This window comes from Tachyglossus aculeatus, chromosome 17 (assembly GCF_015852505.1).
Source record: "Tachyglossus aculeatus isolate mTacAcu1 chromosome 17, mTacAcu1.pri, whole genome shotgun sequence".
In the NCBI taxonomy this organism is placed as follows: domain Eukaryota; kingdom Metazoa; phylum Chordata; class Mammalia; order Monotremata; family Tachyglossidae; genus Tachyglossus; species Tachyglossus aculeatus.
Window position 1 is genome coordinate 2,290,184 of NC_052082.1, and position 19,320 is coordinate 2,309,503.

The 19,320-nt window shown below is 43.5% G+C and overlaps 1 non-coding gene across 1 annotated transcript; it reads right to left on the bottom strand.

The window, feature by feature from the left end:
* Positions 1 to 18,814: 18,814 nt before the first annotated feature.
* On the bottom strand, positions 18,815 to 18,952 carry LOC119939848. Its single transcript, XR_005454810.1, has one exon. It is a non-coding gene; the product is annotated as a small nucleolar RNA SNORA7 (small nucleolar RNA).
* Between the last annotated feature and the right edge of the window lie 368 nt (positions 18,953 to 19,320).

Sequence of the window (19,320 nt, forward strand, 5' to 3'; positions counted from 1 at the left end):
TCTGTCTCCTCCTCTCCAGTTTCGTAATGACTCCAGTGGTTGCAACTATGCCTCCACATCAAACAGAAACTCCTCACCATTGCCTTTAAAGCACGCAATCAGCTTGTCCCCTCCTACCTTACCTCTCTATTTTCCTACTAATTCCCAGCCCATACACTCCGTTCCTCTAATGCCAACCCATTCACTGTACATCAGTCTCATTTATTTCACTGCCCATGTCTTGTGAGCTCTCTCTTCACTGATGAAGTAAATGCGGTAAAGCCACTATGCTTTCTCCTCAGTAGAGAAGAAAATTGAATCACCATCTCTCATATGTTGTAGTTTTTCAAGCTAGCCTGCAGCAAACTCGGGTTTCAATGTAATCCTTGAATGGGACTAACAAAAAGAGAAAATGTCACTTTAAATTAATAGTTTGATGACTGTTTTATCCATACAAAATCTATCAGAAAGTGGAAGTGTGTTTTCACAACACATTAGTTATGACAGTATCTTGGTGTCTCAAGGCTATAAATTAAGATAGACAACAAATAGGACGGAACAGTTCAGTCCCCATTTTTTTTAAAGATCTAAGTCCACTTTCTATCATCCCTCTGGACTTGAGAATATATAACCCAATCCCCCAACAGTAATTCATTTGAACAAGAAAAGTCACTTGAGCTAACTTGTTATTGAAAACATTCCTTAAAAACATTACTTTGCCAAAACAAAATATTCATCATTGAGAAAAGGAATAGCTTATCATTCCAGTTGATATAAATACAGGAAAAGCAATTCCAGGTAATCAATAAATAAATGAGAAGCAGCGTGGCCCAGTGGAACAAGCTCGGGATTGGGAGTCAGAGGTCATGGGTTCAAATCCCGGCTCTGACAATTGTCAACTGTGCGACCTTGGGCAAGTCACTTAACTTCCCTGAGCCTCGGTTCCCTCATCTGTAAAATGGGACAATCTGTGAGCCCTGCATGGGACAATCTGATCACCTTGTATCCTCCACAGAGCCTAGAACAGTACTTTGCACATAGTAAGCACTGAACAAATGCCATCATCATCATCGTTATTATTATTATTATTATTAAATGGTATTTATTGAGTTTCTACCGTGTGTTAAGTGCTGTAGATTATGATAGAGCTATCCCTGCCTTCAAGGAGCATACTTGAAATTATCCCTGCCTTCAAGGAGCATTCTGTCTACTAAGAATCAGTAAATTGTGGTATTTGTTAATCACATACTATATGGCAAGCGCTATCCTGAGCTCTGGGTTAGATAGTTTAGTCACAGTCCCTATCTCACATGGGGCTCATAGTCTAAGGGGTATGTAGCATAGTGCTGAAGCTCCATTTTACAGGTGAAGAAACTGAGGCCAGAGAAGTGAAGGAACCTGTGATAAATCATACAGGAGACCAAGGTTGGAGCTGGGATTAGAACCCAGGTCAGTCAGTCCATTGAATTTATTGAGTCCTTACTGTGTGCAAAGCACTGTACTAAGTGCTTGAGAGAAGCAGCATGGCTCAGTGGAAAGAGTCCGGGCTTGGGAGTCAGAGGTCGTGGGTTCTAATCCCAGCTCTGCCACTTGTCTGCTTTGTGACTTTGGGCAAGTCACTTCACTTCTCTGTGCCTCAGTTCTCTCATCTGTAAAATGGGGATTAAGACTGTGAGCCCCATGTGGGACAACCTGATTACCCTGTATCTACCCCAGTGCTTAGAACAGTGCTTGGCACATAGTAAGCACTTAACAAATACCACCATTATTATTACTATTATACTATTATTACTATTGAGAGAATACAATATAGCAATATAACAAACACATTCCCTGCCCACAATGATCTTATAAGGGGACTTTTGACACCCAGGCTCAAGATTTTTCCACTAGGCCACACTACTTCTCTTTTCTACTGTGAGCAGAGCAGTTTACTAAGTGTTTGAGAGACAATAATAATGATGGTGATGATGATGGTGATAGTATTAATAATAGTTGCATTTATTAAGCACTTAAAATGTGTCAAACACTCAAACACTGTTCTAAGCACTGAGGTGGATACAATATAATCAGTTCAGACATAGTCCCTGTCCCACGTGGGACTCACAGTCTAAATAGAAGAGAGAACAGGTATTTAATCCCATCGTAAAAATGAGGAAAGTGAGGCACAGAGAAGATTACAGGGAGATTACAACAGAGTTAATTGATGTGCTGTCAGCCCTCAAGGACTTTACAACCTAAACGGGGAAACAGATGCTGAAATAGTTTACAGATGGGAGGAAGAAGAACTGGGTACATAGGTGTTAGTGCTGAAATTGCAGAGTATGTAGGTTACTATTCATTTATTTCTATTAATGTCTATCTCTCCCTCTAGAATCTAAACTCGTTGTGGTCACAGAGCATAGCTACCAACTCTGTTATATAATATTCTCCAAAGTGCTCAATACAGTGCTCAGCACCCAGTAAGTGCTCAGTAAATACAATTGATTGATTGATATTCATTGTTATTCACTAATGTTATTTTATGTAGAGCACTGTACCAAGTGCTTATAGTACCCTTTTCTCCAAGGTTCTTTGATTATACCCTTGGTGACCCTAACACGGAGAAGCAGGATGACGTAGTGGATAGAGCACAGGCTTGGGAGTCAGAAGGTCATGGGTGCTAATCCCAGATTGGCCACTTTTTTTTAAATGATGATGATGATGGCATTTGTTAAGCACTTACTATGTGCAAAGCACTGTTCTAAGCGCTGGGGGGATACAATGTGATCACGTTGTCCCACGTGGGGCTCACAGTCTTAATCCCCATTTTTACAGATGAGATAACTGAGGCCCAGAGAAGTTAAGTGACTTGCCCAAGGTCACACAGCAGACTTGTGGTGGAGCTGGGATTTTAAATGGCATTTATTAAGTGCTTATTATATGCAAAGAACTGTTCAAAGCACTGGGAAGGTTACAAGGTGATCAAATTGTCCAATGGGGGGCTCACAGTCTTACTCCCCATTTTACAGATGAGGTAACTGAGACAGAGAGAAGTTAAGTGACTTGCCCAAAGTCACACAGCTAACAATTGGTGGATCCGGGATATGAACCCATGACCTCTGACTCCAAAGCCCAGGCTCTTTCCACTGAGCCATGCTCCTTCTCTAAGGTCACACTTGTCTGCTGTGTGACCTTGGGCAAGCCACTTCAATTCTCTGGGCCTCAGTTACCTCATCTGTAAAATGGGGATTGAGAATGTGAGCCTGAAATGGGACAGGGTCTGTGTCCAACCCCATTTCCCTGTATCCACCCCAGTGCTTAGTACAGTGCCTGGCACATAGTAAGTGCTTAACAAATCCCATAATTATTATTGTTATTATTGTTGTTACCACATGGGCATTCTTAGAAAATAGTAAAACCAAAGAGAAGTTTTGTTTGTTCAAATTGCAGGCAAGTTGGTTTTCTTCTGTATAAAGATGAGAACTAGTAATATGAACCCCTGGTGTACTCCCCGAATGTTTGGTCCAGGGCATAATATTCAAATGGTGCTCAAAAAGTACTCTTAATTGATCCATACTTCAATTTCTAAATCATCAGATCTGAATTATTCCCTTCTGGACCAGAACTGCCAGTTCCGTGTTCATATAAGATCACTTAGCAAGAAACGTTTGGTAAAAATCATGATTTGTCAGTGGCGTCTCAAAGGCAGTAGAAGCAGATCAAGTTTCTAGGAAGCAACTGACAAGCAGGCTCTAAAAAAATTAGTCCCCATAAGCCTTTCTGAGCCAGATGGAGACAGAAAGGGTCACTAAGAAAAATTTCCAGGTATTAGGCAGGAAATGTCCAACATTCAGGATAACCTTTGTGATTTGAGAGAACTTTGTCCCACTTTTGAACTTTTCCAGACATAACGCACAGTGCTGCCAATGGATGGACTCTCTTGTGGCCCAGCCTAAATTTGATCAATCAATCAATCAATCAATGTCATTTATTGAACACTTACCCAATTTCTGAAAAGGAAATCACTCTTTTGTTTTTTGTTCATTAGTAAGCCACGTGATAACCTCCTCTTCTGGAAAATGGTTAGGGAACAAGATGTAAAGCAGCATGGCCTAGTTGAAAAGCACGGGCCTGGGAATCAGAGGACCTGGGTTCTAATTCCTGCTCCACCATTTTTCTGCTGTGTGAGACCTTGGGCAAGTCATTTTACTTCTCTATGGCTCAGTTCCCAAATCTGCAAAAAGGGGGTGCGATACCTGTCCCTCCTTCTACTTAGAATGTGAGCCTCGTGTGGTGTCTGATTACCTTGTATCTACCCCAGTGCTTAGTACAGAGTAAACACTTAACAAATGCTGCAATTATTAAGAAGTTCTGTTTTCACCTACAGTTAATGGGACAAAACAAAAAGCTGATGATTTCTTGGCAAAGGATAGGGTAGCTAAAGAGTGGAGACTAATGTGTTTTCTTTTGTTTTTACTTTAATGTCAACTAAACTCATCTTTGACCCAACATCCCTGATTACTGATTCTGATATCTACAATGCCACAATCCAATCTCAAGCTCTGCTCTGCTATTACTGCTGCCTGCCTATCAATTGTCAGTATGGAGAGTCAGCTGTATTTTCCTTTTTCTTCCTCTGAAAAATGATGGAAATTTTTGCATGACATTTAGTAATTGCAGAGGTTCCACAGGGACTAATATTTTGTGTGTGAACTGAAGCAAGAAAGTCTGGATACAATTACTGGAGTCATTTCCCATGGACATCCCCAAAGAAGACGGGTGAGCGCCTTTATTTATGGCTCTCATCAAAAACTTCGGTTTGATGAAGAAACCAGTTTACGTCCATCTGGGATCGTCTTGCCTTCTCCTCTCCTCCTTCTCCCTTCCTCTTCCTACCCCCATTGTCTAAGAACACTGGACCCTTTCATAATCCAGTACTCTTACACTTATGCAATGCATAACTCACCCCCATTTAGCTAAAGCAAGTCAAGATGCATCAAAGTGTTCCAATCTGCCCAATACATCTAATCACTTCATTCATTCATTCATTGCATTTATTGAGCCCTTACTGTGTGCATAGGACTGTACTAAACTCTTGGGAGAGTACAGTATAACAATAAACACATTCCCTGCCCACGACAAGCTAAGCACCTCCCCAAAGTCCAACCCACACCTCAGGGAGGTGGGCAGCGAAACAGCCAACAGCAGGGGTTTGGGGGCTGGGGATGGGGAATTGTCATTAGGAGTGAAGGATCTTACTGATGGGTGAATCACCTGATCAAGGCTTCCAATTTTTCCTAGGTGTCATCTCCCAGATCCATTCCTCCCAATCCATCCCAACTGCTACCCCCTGATCCCAGCTCTGGTCTCATGTCAACTAGATTATAGTACATTAGCTTCCTCACTGGTTTCCTAACCTCCTTTCTCCCTGCTCCAATCTATGCTATAACCTGTGATACTCATCGCTTTCCTTATCACTTGCACACCAGGTTGTGTTTCCCAGACTTACCATTGCTGGAGTCAATACAAGGAAACAGGAACCACAACAGCAACAAGAAGGTATAGATCCTCAGTGTAATTCTCCTTTGAGTTTTGAACATCAGGTCTGAGACAGAAAATAGAGCAACCCTGGCATGGATGGTTCTGAATTAGAATCAGTCTATACAGTAGGGCTCAGGAATAGAACACGGTAATGTCTCCTTCTCTGCAGACTCGTATTTCCTCCTGCCTTCAGTTCTGTTCTTCTTGGCTGTCCCACCAACACGTCAAAAGTAACATGTGCAAAACAGAACTCCTCATCTTCCCGCCCAAACCCTGCCCTCCCCATGACTTTCCCAGCTCTTTAGACCCCATCACCATTCTCCCTGTCTCACAAGCCCATAACGTTGGCATGATCCTCAACTCATCCCTCTTGTTCAGTCCACACATTCATTCTGTTATGAAGTCGTGTTGGGTCTACCTTCACAACTTACCTGGAAACCACCACTTTCTCTCCGTCCAAACTGCTACTCTGCTTAACTAAGCACTTGCTATATCCCTCCATGACTGCTACTGCATAAGCCACCTCGCAGACCTCCTTACCTTCTATCTCTTCCCACTATAATGGTGTCCCTCTGGTGTCACTCTGGTGTCCCAATCATTTTGATGAAAATAGTTCAGTCCATGTCTCCTCACTCCTCCAAAACTTCCAATGATGGCTCTTCCACCTCTGCATAAAGCAAATTGCATTTACCATCAGCTTTGAAGCACTCAATCAGCTCTCTTCCTCCTACTTTACATTCCTGATCCACTACAACCAAACCCGCACAGTCTATTCCTCCAACACCAACCTACTCACCGTCCCTCCATCTCGTCTATCTTACCACCCACCTCTCACTGATGTCCTGCCTCTGACCTGCAACTCCCTCCCCCTTTCATTCATTCATTCAATCGTATTTATTGAGCGCTTACTCTGTGCAGAGCACTGCACTAAGCGCTTGGGAAGTACAAGTTGGCAACATATAGAGACGGTCCCTACCCAACAACGGGCTCACAGTCTAGAAGGAGGAGACAGACAACAAAACAAAACATGTGGTCAGGCATCAAGTCATCAGAATAAATAGAAAAAAGCTAGATGTGCATCACTGACAAAATAAATAGAATAGTAAATATGAACAAGTAGAATAAATAGAGTAAAAAATCTGTACAAACATATATAAAAGTGCTGTGGGGAGGGGAAGGAGGTAGGGCAGGGGGGATGTGGAGGGGGAGAGGAAAAGGGGGACTCAGTCTGGGAAGGCCAAAACCCTTGTAAAAATCACACCTCCTCCAAGAGGCTTTCCTAGACCGACCCTTTATTTTCCCTATCTGGCCCCTCTGCACTGACTGTGCACTTGGCTGTATACCCTTTAAGCATTTTGATATTTACCCCTGCTCTACAGTACTTATACAAATATTCTTAGACTCTGCTACATCCCCTGTCCCTCATCTATTTTAAAGTGTTCCTTCTCCAATAGACTGTTAGCTCCTTGTGGGCAGGAATAGTGCTACCAAATTTGCTACATTGTACGTTGTCAAGAATTTAGTGAAGTATGCTGCACACAGTAAATCCTCGATCAATTGATTGATCGATTGAGACCCGGATATGAATCCCATCTTTACCAATGGCCTGCTGTGTGACCTCGGGTGAATAATCTTATTTGTTTGTTCCTGTTTCTCGCTATTAAAAAACGGGGATAAATTCCTTGCTCTCCCATACTCTTAGACTCTGACTCCTGAAGGAATGGGGAATATGTCCAATCTAATTATCTTGTCTACCCTAACAATTAGCACAGCGCTTGGCATGTAATAAGTGCTTATTATTATCATTATTATGGTTATTATTTGATATATTAGTAAAGCCACTTAAATATCTCTGAAAGGAATGACGCCTATGATCAGGTTTCTGGCATCTTGGCATTAATAAGTCCCTGGTTTTAGATTAGCAGATGTTCATAATTTCATTATGAAGACTTTTCCACGTTGGTTTGCAGTACCCCACCCCCTACTTCTTCAGTGGGTTTTGAAAAAGGGTGAGCAAGTGAGCAATGGTAGTGATAAAATTTCCTGGGCCAGGACAAAGTATCCTGGGAAGAAAAAAGCCCTCAACCCCATAATCCCTCAAGGCCGAAGTGCCCACAGCCTCATTTACAAAATATTACATAATGCTTAAGCAACATAAAGGATATGATGTCATACCCATGCCTGTTCAAACCCCTAATTAGAAGGAGCATGGTGTGATGGATAAAGCACAGGCCTAGGAATCAGAAGGTCATGGGTTCTAATCCCGGCTCCACCATTTATCTGCTGTGTGACCGGGGGCAAGTCACTTCCCTTCTCTGGGCCTCAGTTACCTCATCTGTATAATGGGGATTGAGACTGCAAGCCCCATGTTGGAATGTGTCCAACCCGATTTGCTCGAATCCACTCCAGCGCTTAATATGGTGCCTGGCTCATAATAACACTCAACAAATACCAAAATTATTGAGAAGCAACATGGCGTAGTGTATAAAGCATGGCTTGGGAGGCAGCTCATGGGTTCTAATCTCGGCTCTGCCACTTTTCTGCTGGGTGGCCTTGGGAAAGTCACTTCACTTTTCTGTGCCTCAGGTCCCTCATCTCTAAAATGGGGATTGAGACTGTGAGCACCATGAGGGAGCTTGTGTCCACCCCACTGCTTAGTACAGTGTCAGGCACAAAGTAAGCACTTAACAAATACCTTCCCAGACTGAGCCCCTTCCTTCCTCTCCCCCTCATCCCCCTCTCCATCCCCCCCATCTTACCTCCTTCCCTTCCCCACAGCACCTGTATATATGTATATATGTTTGTACATATTTATTACTCTATATTTATTTATTTATTTTACTTGTACATACCTATTCATTTTATTTTGTTAGTATGTTTGGTTTTGTTCTCTGTCTCCCCCTTTTAGACTGTGAGCCCACTGTTGGGTAGGGACTGTCTCTATATGTTGCCAATTTGTACTTCCCAAGCGCTTGTACAGTGCTCTGCACATAGTAAGAGCTCAATAAATATGATTGATGATGATGAACAAATACCATAACTATTATTATTGTTGTCTCCCACTTTGCTCCAGGGCAAAGAAGGCCTTTCCCCCTGAGTTTGTTATAAATGCTGACATCGCTTCTGACTCGGGTGGAGGGAGACGGGGCTACTTCAAGCTTTCAATTGTCACCATCCTCTATGTGTCCATCACCCTCCCTCCCCTTGGACGATATGCCCTGCGACAGCTGCCTGCCCTGCCTACCACCAGGAGCTGGCCCTGACCCCACTCACTGCCAGAAGCTTCCTCTGCCTCCTCCATTCCAGGAATTGTGGACAGGGGCAGCTGCAGAGGGGATGAGCAGGACTAGGGATTTTAGAAGAGGAGAAGACAGGACCTGTATCAACCAAAGTGTGGCTCAGTGGAAAGAGCAAGGGCTTGGGAGTCAGAAGTCATGGGTTCAAATACCAGCTCCGCCAATTGTCAGCTGTGTGACCTTGGGCAAGTCACTTCACTTCTCTGGGCCTCAGTTCCCTCATCTGTAAAATGGGGATTAAGACTGTGAGCCCCCCGTGGGGCAACCTGTTCGCCTTGTATCCTCCCCAGCGCTGAGAACAGTGCTTTGCACATAGTAAGCACTTTACAAATGCCATCATCATTATCATTATTATTATTCTGATAATGCAGTTCTGGGACTCAGGGGACCTGAGTTCTAATCCCAGCTCAGCCACTGACTTGCTGTGTGCCCTTAGGTAAGTCACTTAACCTTCCTGAGTCTCAGTTTCTGCGACTTGTGTGGGGCAGGGACTGTGTCCAATCTGATTATAGTGCTTCTACCCTACTGCTCAGCACCTTTAGACCGACCTGAAGAAATATCATTATCATCTTACTTCGTTCTAGAAACTTCTGAAAATGTGGGTCCCAGAGAACTTTCCCTCCATCCAATCAAGGAAAGAGGACCATCATTCTTCCATCACCAGAGGCCACTTGCACCTACATAGATTAAGAGGAAACAAATTGAAATTTCCAAGGTACGAAGAAAACCTATGATCCATCCGTACCCAGAAACCAAAAAATCACGTGTCCTGCACAGCCCAGGTTTTGTTCCCTTCTCTCCTTACTGCTTCCCACAGCAACTGAAAAACCAATAAAGAATACAATAAAATGGCAGCAGCAGAAACTTGACACCCACTATGTAACTGGACATCTTAAAAATCAGCACTACATTTGGGTCTGTAAGTCCTGAGGTTGATAAGAGAAGGCATTTTAGAAGTGTTCACCTTGCTCAGAAAATGGAAAATTAAAAAAATGCGCTCTTCGGATTTCCCTAGAATGGAAACTTGAAAACCATCTGCTAAAATTCAGCATCTGATCTCAAATCTCATTAAGTTTTTCCTCTCCTCCCAACTTCTCCGTTCACGCTCCGGAACCCTCCCCCAGCCCCGCTCTTATTTTTTAGAGGATTTTCACATTTCATTGTTGCAGGAGCAAGAGAGAAAGGGAAATGAGTTTCTTGGCAGGCTGTCCAGCCTGTCATCGTTCTGAAAGTGATGGCTGAAGACATAACTACCGCGGGCCTGTCTGCTTATTACCCAGGAAAGCTTAGGAAACAAAAAATGGATTCTTTCTCTGAGCCTGTGTATATGTGCATGCATACCTCTGAGCTCACTCCATCAAGCATTTCAATTTGGGATTTGCTGGGATCGAAAATGGAGCGTGCAGTGAGAGAAATGAAGCTTTAGGCTCTTCTGGATAAGTTGGAGCCAGGTCCATGATGAGTCTTGGTGGGGAGAAGATGTGTTGATGCCGCTTGACTAAGATGAGCTTGGCTAAAGAAAACACACTCCAGGAGTGTGAAGCAATCTCTCTTTACCTGGGGTGAGTTGCTGGAGGAGGGGTGGGAGAGGGGAGAGAGAGGGAAGTGGGGTGATCTTGTCTGGAGCACGTGAGGGGAGGTAATTTACTTTGTAGGAGAGATCTCTTTACTCTGCAGGAGAAGAGAAAGTTACTCCTCGAGCTCACCACAAGAACGGGCCCTGGATAAGGCCCTCTTTATTTCTGAGCTCCTTTCAGGCATATCAGCTGCTCATTTTCTATCCCGTGGATGAGTAGAGGAGGTAAAGGGATTATCATCACATCAGTCATATTTATTGAGCGCTTACTATGTGCAGAGCACTGTACTAAGCACTTGGGAAGTACAAATTATCAAGGATTCCCATCATCAGGGAAACCGGTGAGACAAATGTTGGATGTCTTCATACTTATCACAGCTGAAAAAATCAGGAATTGGGAGAACTAGGCAATACAGAAAGATTTCTAGAGTTCAGGGGTTGTTTGGGCTCCATCATTCCTTTTTTTTTAATTATATTTGTTACGTGCTTAAAAGGAGCCAGACACTGAGTTGAGGTAGTTACAAGCCATTCGGGTTGGACACAGTCCATGTCCCACATGGGGCTCACAATATTAATCCCCATTTTACAGATAGCTGAGGCACGGAGAAGTTAAGTGACTTGCCTAAGATCATTCAGCAGTCAAGAGGCTGAGCTGGGATTAGAATGCAGGTTTTTCTGACTCCCAGTCCTGTGCTCTCTCCACTAAGCCATGCTGCTTCTCTGACGCTGGAACTTTATCATTAGATTAGGTGTTAAGTGCTGTCTATGTGGTGGCGTTGGGGTAGATGTGAGATTGTTCCATTTCTGACCCACATGGGGCTCAGGGTGTAAAATAGGAACAGAAGGAGCTTCACCCTTATTTTATAGAGGAGGAAACTGAGGCCCAGAGTGGGAAAGTGATTTGTCTGAGTCCACACTGCAGACCAGTGGCAGAGGGAGGGACATGGCCTTCAGGTGACAGAGAAAAAAATCAAATATTCCCTCAGTTTCCTCATCTGTAAAATGGGATTGAATACCTTTTCTCCATCCCCCTTAGGCTGTGAGCCTATGTGGAACAGGGACTGTGTCTGGTCTGAGTGTCTTGTCTCTACACCAGTGCTTAGTACAGAGTTTGGCACATACTAAGAGCTTAATAAGTACCACAGTAATTATTATCATGAAAATAGAATGCATTACTCAACATTATAAGCTTAGCAGGATAGTAAGGTATCCTTTCCACTTGACTTAAGCTAGTCAATTCTGGGCACAAGACCTTCAACGTCACTATTTTTTAGAAGTTTTAGAATCTTGAGTGAGTTTTACAGCAAAAAAAACCAAAATGCTTTTAGTTAAACTTGGCAGTAAAAGTCAAAGTTGATCAGTGAAAAATGCTTTTTAGACCTGTTTTCTTTGGAATCAAGAGGGTGTGATTGATTCTTGAATTTGAAACATGCATGTTCAAAACCCAGAAACATCCTGAAAACCTGCTATCTACTCCATGGGCTCCCTGATCCCTAAATTTCCCAGTGTGGGGAGTCAGAGCACAGACCTGGGGCTCAGCTCAGCTCCCGGTGACCGACACTCAGACTTTTTTCAATTTGTCAGTACGAAAGCAATTAGTGAGGAAAGAGAAGCAGCATTACTTAGTGGAAAGAGCACGGGCCTGTGAGTTACGGGGCTTTGTCCCTGGCCTGCTCTGTGATCTTGAGCAAGTTACTTAACTCCTCTGGGCCTCAATTCCTTTATTTGTAAAATGGGATAGAGATGCCCGTTTTCACTCTTCCTTGCACTGTGGGACAGGGACTGCATCTGTTCTGTTTATATTTATTTATTTCAGGGTTTAGAACAGTGCTTGGCAGAGAGTAAGCATTTCAGAAATACCACAGTTATTAAAAAATCCCTGACTGGAAGTGACTTAAGATGTCACCCCACACTGTAACACACATACACACACACATGCAAATGCACCAAGATCGAAAATGGATGTACACAATATGTGTAATTGACAGGACCATCTTCAGACACGACCATTTTGAGAGGAAAAAATAGTGACTCCTCCCTTGGGCAAGGACCCAGAAACTTGAGTGACCTAAATCTACCAGTTTAGGTGAATGACACAATGTAATGGCATTGAGGAAAAGGTCACTGTTCCCTCCTACCTGTCCTTTTATTTTAGTGTCTGTATCCGTCACTAGATTTTCAGTTCCACGAGGGCACTGATCACACCTTAGTAATTCTATGGTATGCTCACAAGCTCGTATTACAGTGCTCTGCACGTATTAGGTTCTCAATAAATGAATGAATAATTGATTGACAGATTTACGGACTGATTTCAACCACATGTGCTGAGGTCACTGAAAGGGCAGGTGAATACATGATCGAGATTTCAACCACATGGGGTGATGTGTCTGCTGCTTGTAGCTCCTAGCTCTGTTGCTGATTTGGCCTCAATCCCATGGCCCACTCAAAGCCTCTGCTCTCAAGAGCCATTCCTTTCTGGCTTGCAGCTTTTATCCTTTCCTATTAGAACACAGCCCACACACTTCGCTCCCCTAATGCCAACCTACTTGCTGTACTTCGATCTCGTCTTTCTCGCCGCCGACTTCTTGTCCAGGTTGGGCCTCTGGCTTGGAACACCCTCCCTCATCGTATCTGACAGATGATCACTCTCCCCTCCTTCAAAGCCTTATCCAAGGCACATCTCCTCCAAGAACCCTTCCCCAACTAGGCCCTCATTTCCTCTTCTCCCACTTCCTTCAGCGTCACTCTTGTACCACGATTGGCGCGCTTGATTCACCCCTCCCTCAGCCCCATTTGCACTTACTTATATATCCATAATTTATTTGTTGATATTAATATCTATCTCCCCCTCGAGACCGTAAGATCACTGTGGGCAGGGATCATGTTTATCAATGTAGTTGTATTTTCCCAAGCGCTTAGTACAGTGTTCTGCACACAGTTAGCACTCACTGAATACCAGCGAATGATGGATGCTAGATAATCAGGCCGGAAACAGTTCTTTTCCCAAGTTGAAGTCCTGATGGCAACAAATGTATAATCATCATCATTCCTTAGCAACTAATATAAGGAATATTTCATGGTACAGATTTAGTAGTCAGAGAATTGAAGCCAGGAATTCTACATCCTGCTAGCCAAAGTACAGTAAGGAACGAGTATGTCAAGCTAAGAGAGAAAATAGCTCTGAGAGGGCTTTGCTATGTCTCTACATTACTGACTAGCTTAGGCATAGATTGACAGTCTGAAGCTCAATTTGAAGGGAAGAAAAATGCAGTAGACTTTCTAACAGACGGCTGGGGAAGATGCTTAGAATATTTCTATTCCTAGGGCGGTTTCATGGTTGTTTAGAAGGTGCCTTTGACAAAGACTAACGTCAAAGGGGAGAAACCTATTGAGAAACTTGGGTAACTCGGGGGCAATAAATCACTGGGACCATATGGTGAGTCTTTAAGAGTTCAGAAGAAATAAAGCAGGAGCTAACAGAGAGTCCACAAACGATGTTCAGTGCAGCTGTGATGGCAGCTCCTGAGTTTGAAGACTGGAAGGCTGCTAGTCAGATATCTGGTCACAAAAGAACAACAGCAGGATCCACTCCCAGATCCTCCCTGGCATTGATATTTCCTCCCCAGTAAAGAGCAGCGATGCTTGATGGACCTTGTCACAGCTGGAAAATCCACAAAGGGTCATGTCTTCCTGCATAGGATTTCCTCACAAACCACTAACAAGTGGAGTCAAGGCTCCCACTAGCTCACCATACTTTACCTAATAGGTTTCTTCAGCCGTTATTCACCAACTTGTACTATTTGTTCCCTCTAAGCTCAGTTGACTGATCGGTCATCTTTATTGAGTGCGTATTTTATGCAGAGCAAGGTACTAAGCACTTGGGAGAGTAAAATACAACAGAGTTGTTAGGCATTTTCCCTGTCCATGAAAAGCTTACAATCTAGAGAGGAAGACAGAAATTAAAATTAATTATGGTTATGTACCTAAGTGCTGCGGGGTGAAGGTGGAGTGAATATCAATTTTTAAAGGCTACAAATCTAAGTACTTATACAATACAAAAGGGAGAGTGAGTAGGGAAATTAGGACTTAGTAGGGGAAAGCATCTTGGAGGGGATATGATTTAATAAGGCTTTGAAGGTGGAGAGAGTGGTGGATCATTAGCTATTCATTCAATCACACTTACTGAGCGCTTACTGTGTGCAAAGCACTGAACTAAGCACTTGGGCAAATACAATGTAACCATAGACACAGTTCTTTCCCACAATGAACTCTCAGTCTAGAGGTTATGAAGTGGGAGGGAATTCCGGGCCAGAGGGTGAATGGGGGCAAGGGGTCTATAGCAAGATAGATGAGATCGAGATACAATGAGTAGGTTGGCGTGGGATAGATCCAAGGTAATCAGTTTGGACACAAGCTCTGTTCAGCTCTTGCTCTCAGCCTAAGAGGAAAAGAGAACGGATATCTTATCCTCACTTTAGAGTTAAGGACATGAGAGGTCAAATGACTTACTCAAGGTCAACGAGCCAACCAGAACAGATTAGTCTATATTGACTCTACCTGAAAAACCCTTCCTGAAAGCTCCTTCTCCACTTCAATTGCCCCAAATATGCTGCTCTTTTAGTTTGGAGTCCCACTTTAATGCATCTGCCTTTGTTTCTAATTAAACTAGATATCACCAAAACAGAAAACCACAACATTAAAAAACTCTCTTCACTTCCCTTCTTAACCTCCCTCAACTGTACATTGAGAACAGAGTCCCTACTCTCCCTCCCTCTATGGGGGGGAAGGGACTGTGTCCAATATGATTATCTTGTTGAGGTTTGGTGCTGAGACTTCAGGACCGAAATCCTGCATGGAAGAGTTGAGTCTAGTACTAGTGACTTGTGCAGCTCCACTCTTTCATCCATGTCAGTCATGGCCCCTTTGGGGCACAGAGCACAGCAAACGATAGGCAGGCAGGTTGCCTGATGGGGCAAAGGTCATATCCACTCTTAGTCTCATAAGCTTTTAGACTGTGAGCCCACTGGTGGGTAGGGACTGTCTCTATATGTTGCCAATTTGTACTTCCCAAGCACTTAGTACAGTGCTCTGCACATAGTAAGCGCTCAATAAATACAATTGATGATGATGATGATAAGCTAACTGGGAACTAGAAACCAGGGCTCCTGATACCCCAAGTTGGACAAACAGCAGCCTCGGGGCTCAGAGAAGACAAAGATAGAGTTGGCCTCAATATTGAAAAGGGGAGAACTAGTAAGATAAAATGCTAAATTGGCCTCAACTGCAGAAAATATATTTCTCCTGAGCTTGCAGCATTCTGAAAATAATTCAGTTTCTCCTTTCTCATTTAGAGTCCTTCCCCAAGCCTTCCCATTCACTGGTTCTAGCTAGTACCCACTCAGGCTTTAATTCAGAACAGTGTGCTAATTTTAGCCTGTTGGACACACAAGAGCTATCAATAATTTTCAAGGGGAAAAGGACAACACTTGTTGAAAATAGACTCACAGACTTCTAAAAGGGCATGATCCCTCGATAGAAAAAAATACTCATGACTAACATAACATCTTGGTGTCCTGCTGTCATTGATCGATATTGATCGGGATCCTTATTGAGTATGTCACCCTGACCAACGTTCCCTCTCAAAATAATCTGCCCAATGTCAGAGTGCTCCAGGTGACCCAATGGTTACGGCATGAGGAAGGTGGTAGGAGGCGGTGCGGGATGGGAAACAGAAAGTGCATTGTCTGTGAAGATGAGGTGACCAAATGGGCTGCAAAAAGAGACAACTGAGGCAAACTACAGAAATGTCCTTGACCTGACAAAAGAACTCAATATAGTGCTCTCCACACAATAAGCATTCCATGGGGTACCATTAGACTGTAGTCTCTTCAACATAGGGGAAAATCAAATTTGGGCACATTTTTAACTCCGAATCATTGACCAATGTCAAGCTTGACTACTTTTATTATTATAGCTAACTCATCAGATTCCCAGACCAACCTGAATATCTATGTGGCAGAAGACTTAAACATCACATGGCAGGATCACTTGGAAATGGATATTTGGAAAAAGAATCAGCAGTGGTTGTCGAGAATCTCCGGTGGTTGCCCATCCCCCTCTGCATCAATCAATTGATTGATCAATCATATTTATTGAGTGCTTACTATGTCCAGATCATCGTACTAAGCAGTTGGGAGAATATATCAAACAGAAACTCTTTACCATAGGCTCTAAAGCATTCAATCACCCTGCGCCCTCCTGCCTTACCTTGCTGATCTCCTAATACCACCCAGCCCACACTCTTGGGTCCTCCAATGTCAAGCTTCTCAATATTACTCAGTATCTCACCACCTGACCTGACCTTGTGCCCAAATCCCACCACTGACTTGGAAGTCCCTCCACATTCTTAACCGACAGACGATTGTTCTCCCCGCATACAAAGACTTATTAGAAGCACATCTCCAAGAGGCCTTCCCTGACTACATCATCCTTGCACTTGGATTTGTGCCCTTCAGCCATCCAACCCTCAGTTCCACAGCACTTATGTACATATCTGTTATTTACTGATTGATGTTCACGCCTGGCTCCCACTCTAGACTACAAGCTCCTTGTGGGCATCCATTCATTCAAGCATATTTATTGAGCGCTTACTGTGTGCAGAACACTGTACTAAGCCCTTGGGAAGTACAAGTTGGCAACATATAGAAACAGTCCCTACCCAACAGCGGGCTCACAGTCTAGAAGGCTATTAATGCTGTCAAATCAAAGGCTAAAGGATGCCTTTGATAGGGCAGGGAGTGTGTCTTCCAAAAGTGTTATATTATTCTCTCTGAAGTGCTTAGTACAGTGCTTTTCACACCGTAAACACTCTGTAAATATCATGATTTGATTAGATGATTGAGAAGGCTACGGCTGCCATGAACTAGAAAAGCTTCTTGTCATCAAGCCTGAATTTTCAGGAGAGGGAGTAGGATGAGTACCACGCTACCTCGTCCATTTTTAATCTGGGATCGTTCTCCCAGCGCTTAGGATACTGCCTTGCTCATAGTAAGCTGTACCTTGCAGCATGGCTCAGTGGCAAGAGCCCGGGTTTGGGAGTCAGAGGTCATGGGTTCTAATCCTGGCTCTGCCACTTGTCAGCTGTGTGACTTTGGGCAAGTCACTTAACTTCTCTGTGTCTCAGTTCCCTCGTCTGTAAAATGGGGATGAAGACTGTGAGCCCCACGTGGGACAATCTGATCACCTTGTATCCTCCCCAGCACTTAGAACAGCGATTTGCACATAGAAGGTGCCTAACAAATGCCATCATCATTATTATTATTACAACCTATCCTGTCGACCCTTAGAAACTCCTTACACAACCTGCCCCTCACCTGGCTATCATCCAGGCAGGGCCTGGGTTAATGTTTTTCTCCATCCAAGACCTTCATTAGAATGGTGACATTGTCCTTGAAAAGACCATGCAGCTCCCTTGGATATCAGTGGGATCCTAATGTGCCCAGATCCAAAGGCAGAACTGGGGCTTTGGGGAGGTGACAAAGGAGAGCTTGCTTGAGGGCATAACTTGAAAAATAATTTGTCTCATTACGTCCAAAGACCGAAATTAATTGGGTTCTTAACCTTAAACACGACTTTCACAATGGCACAGAGACTCGCAGAGGACAGTATTCAACAAAAGGGAAACCACTTTGTTAGTGTTTTCCATTTTTCCTTTGTCATTCTAAAAAGAGGACTTATGCAAAGAGATGCCATATCCCAAATTAAATCTGAAGGAAGTGAGGAAAAACTGATCTAAACACCAGACTTCCATCACTTTCCCTCAGTCACTACTGCACAAACTGCATACACTTTTAGCACCTCTCTGCTGACTTAGGTTTTAAATCATTGACCATTCAGTGGTCTCTAGTTGTCTGGATATCTTTTTTAGGTGCACAGATTCATTTGGTTCTAATGTAGATAGTAGGTGACCAAGGGGCGAGTACTTCCATCAGGAATAGAGTTGCAGTCTGTTGCCAATTGCTTAGGATAGAACAGCATGGTATGCTGGTAACAGGAGGAGTTATGGATCCTTGGAGGGGTGGTCATAGGGAAGGAGAGGCAAGGAAGGAGGAGAAGAGATGGTCCCAGGCATTGCAAACACTACACATAACAACACAACAAGGGACAGCCTTTTTGTGTGCCCAGTGTGCCTGGGGCTGAGGATCCTGAGTTGGCCAATACTACTACTACTTGTCTTGTCTTATGCCATTAAGTCATCTCCAACCCACAGTGATGTCAGAATGCCCTACCTCCATCTGCAATCATTCTGGTAGTGTATCCATAGTGTTTGCTTGGTAAAAATATGGAAGTGATTTACCATTGCCTCCTTCCACACAGTAAACTTGAGTCTCCACCCTCGACTCTCTCCCATTCTACTGCTGCCCAGCACAGGAGAGTTTTGACTTATAGCAGTTTGCCTTCCACTTGCTAGCCATTGCCCAAGCTAGGAATGGAATGGGTTTGCCTCTGCTTGACTCTCCCTCCTGTAGTCGAGACTGGTAGAGGACTGGAAACTCTCCAGATGTGACCCTGATAGGGGACTGCTACTACTACCAAAAAAAAGTAATAATAATATCTAAGTGTTTATTATCTCCCAAGCACTGTATTAAGCACTGGGTTAGATAGAAGATGATCAGATTAGATACAGTGCTTGTCCCATATGAGGTTCACAATCTATGTAGGAAGGAAACAGATATTGAACCCATGTAACACATGAGGAAACTCAGCACAGAGACATTAAGTGACTTGCCCAGAGTCACATAGCATGCAAGTGGCAGAGCTGGCTCCCTGGTTTATATTTCTCCTTTTCAGCCACATAAGCACTCATAAATGAATTTCACCATTGGTGTTGTCTTTATCGACTATAGAGACAAGACATACAGAATAAAAAAAATGCAAGGTAAATGG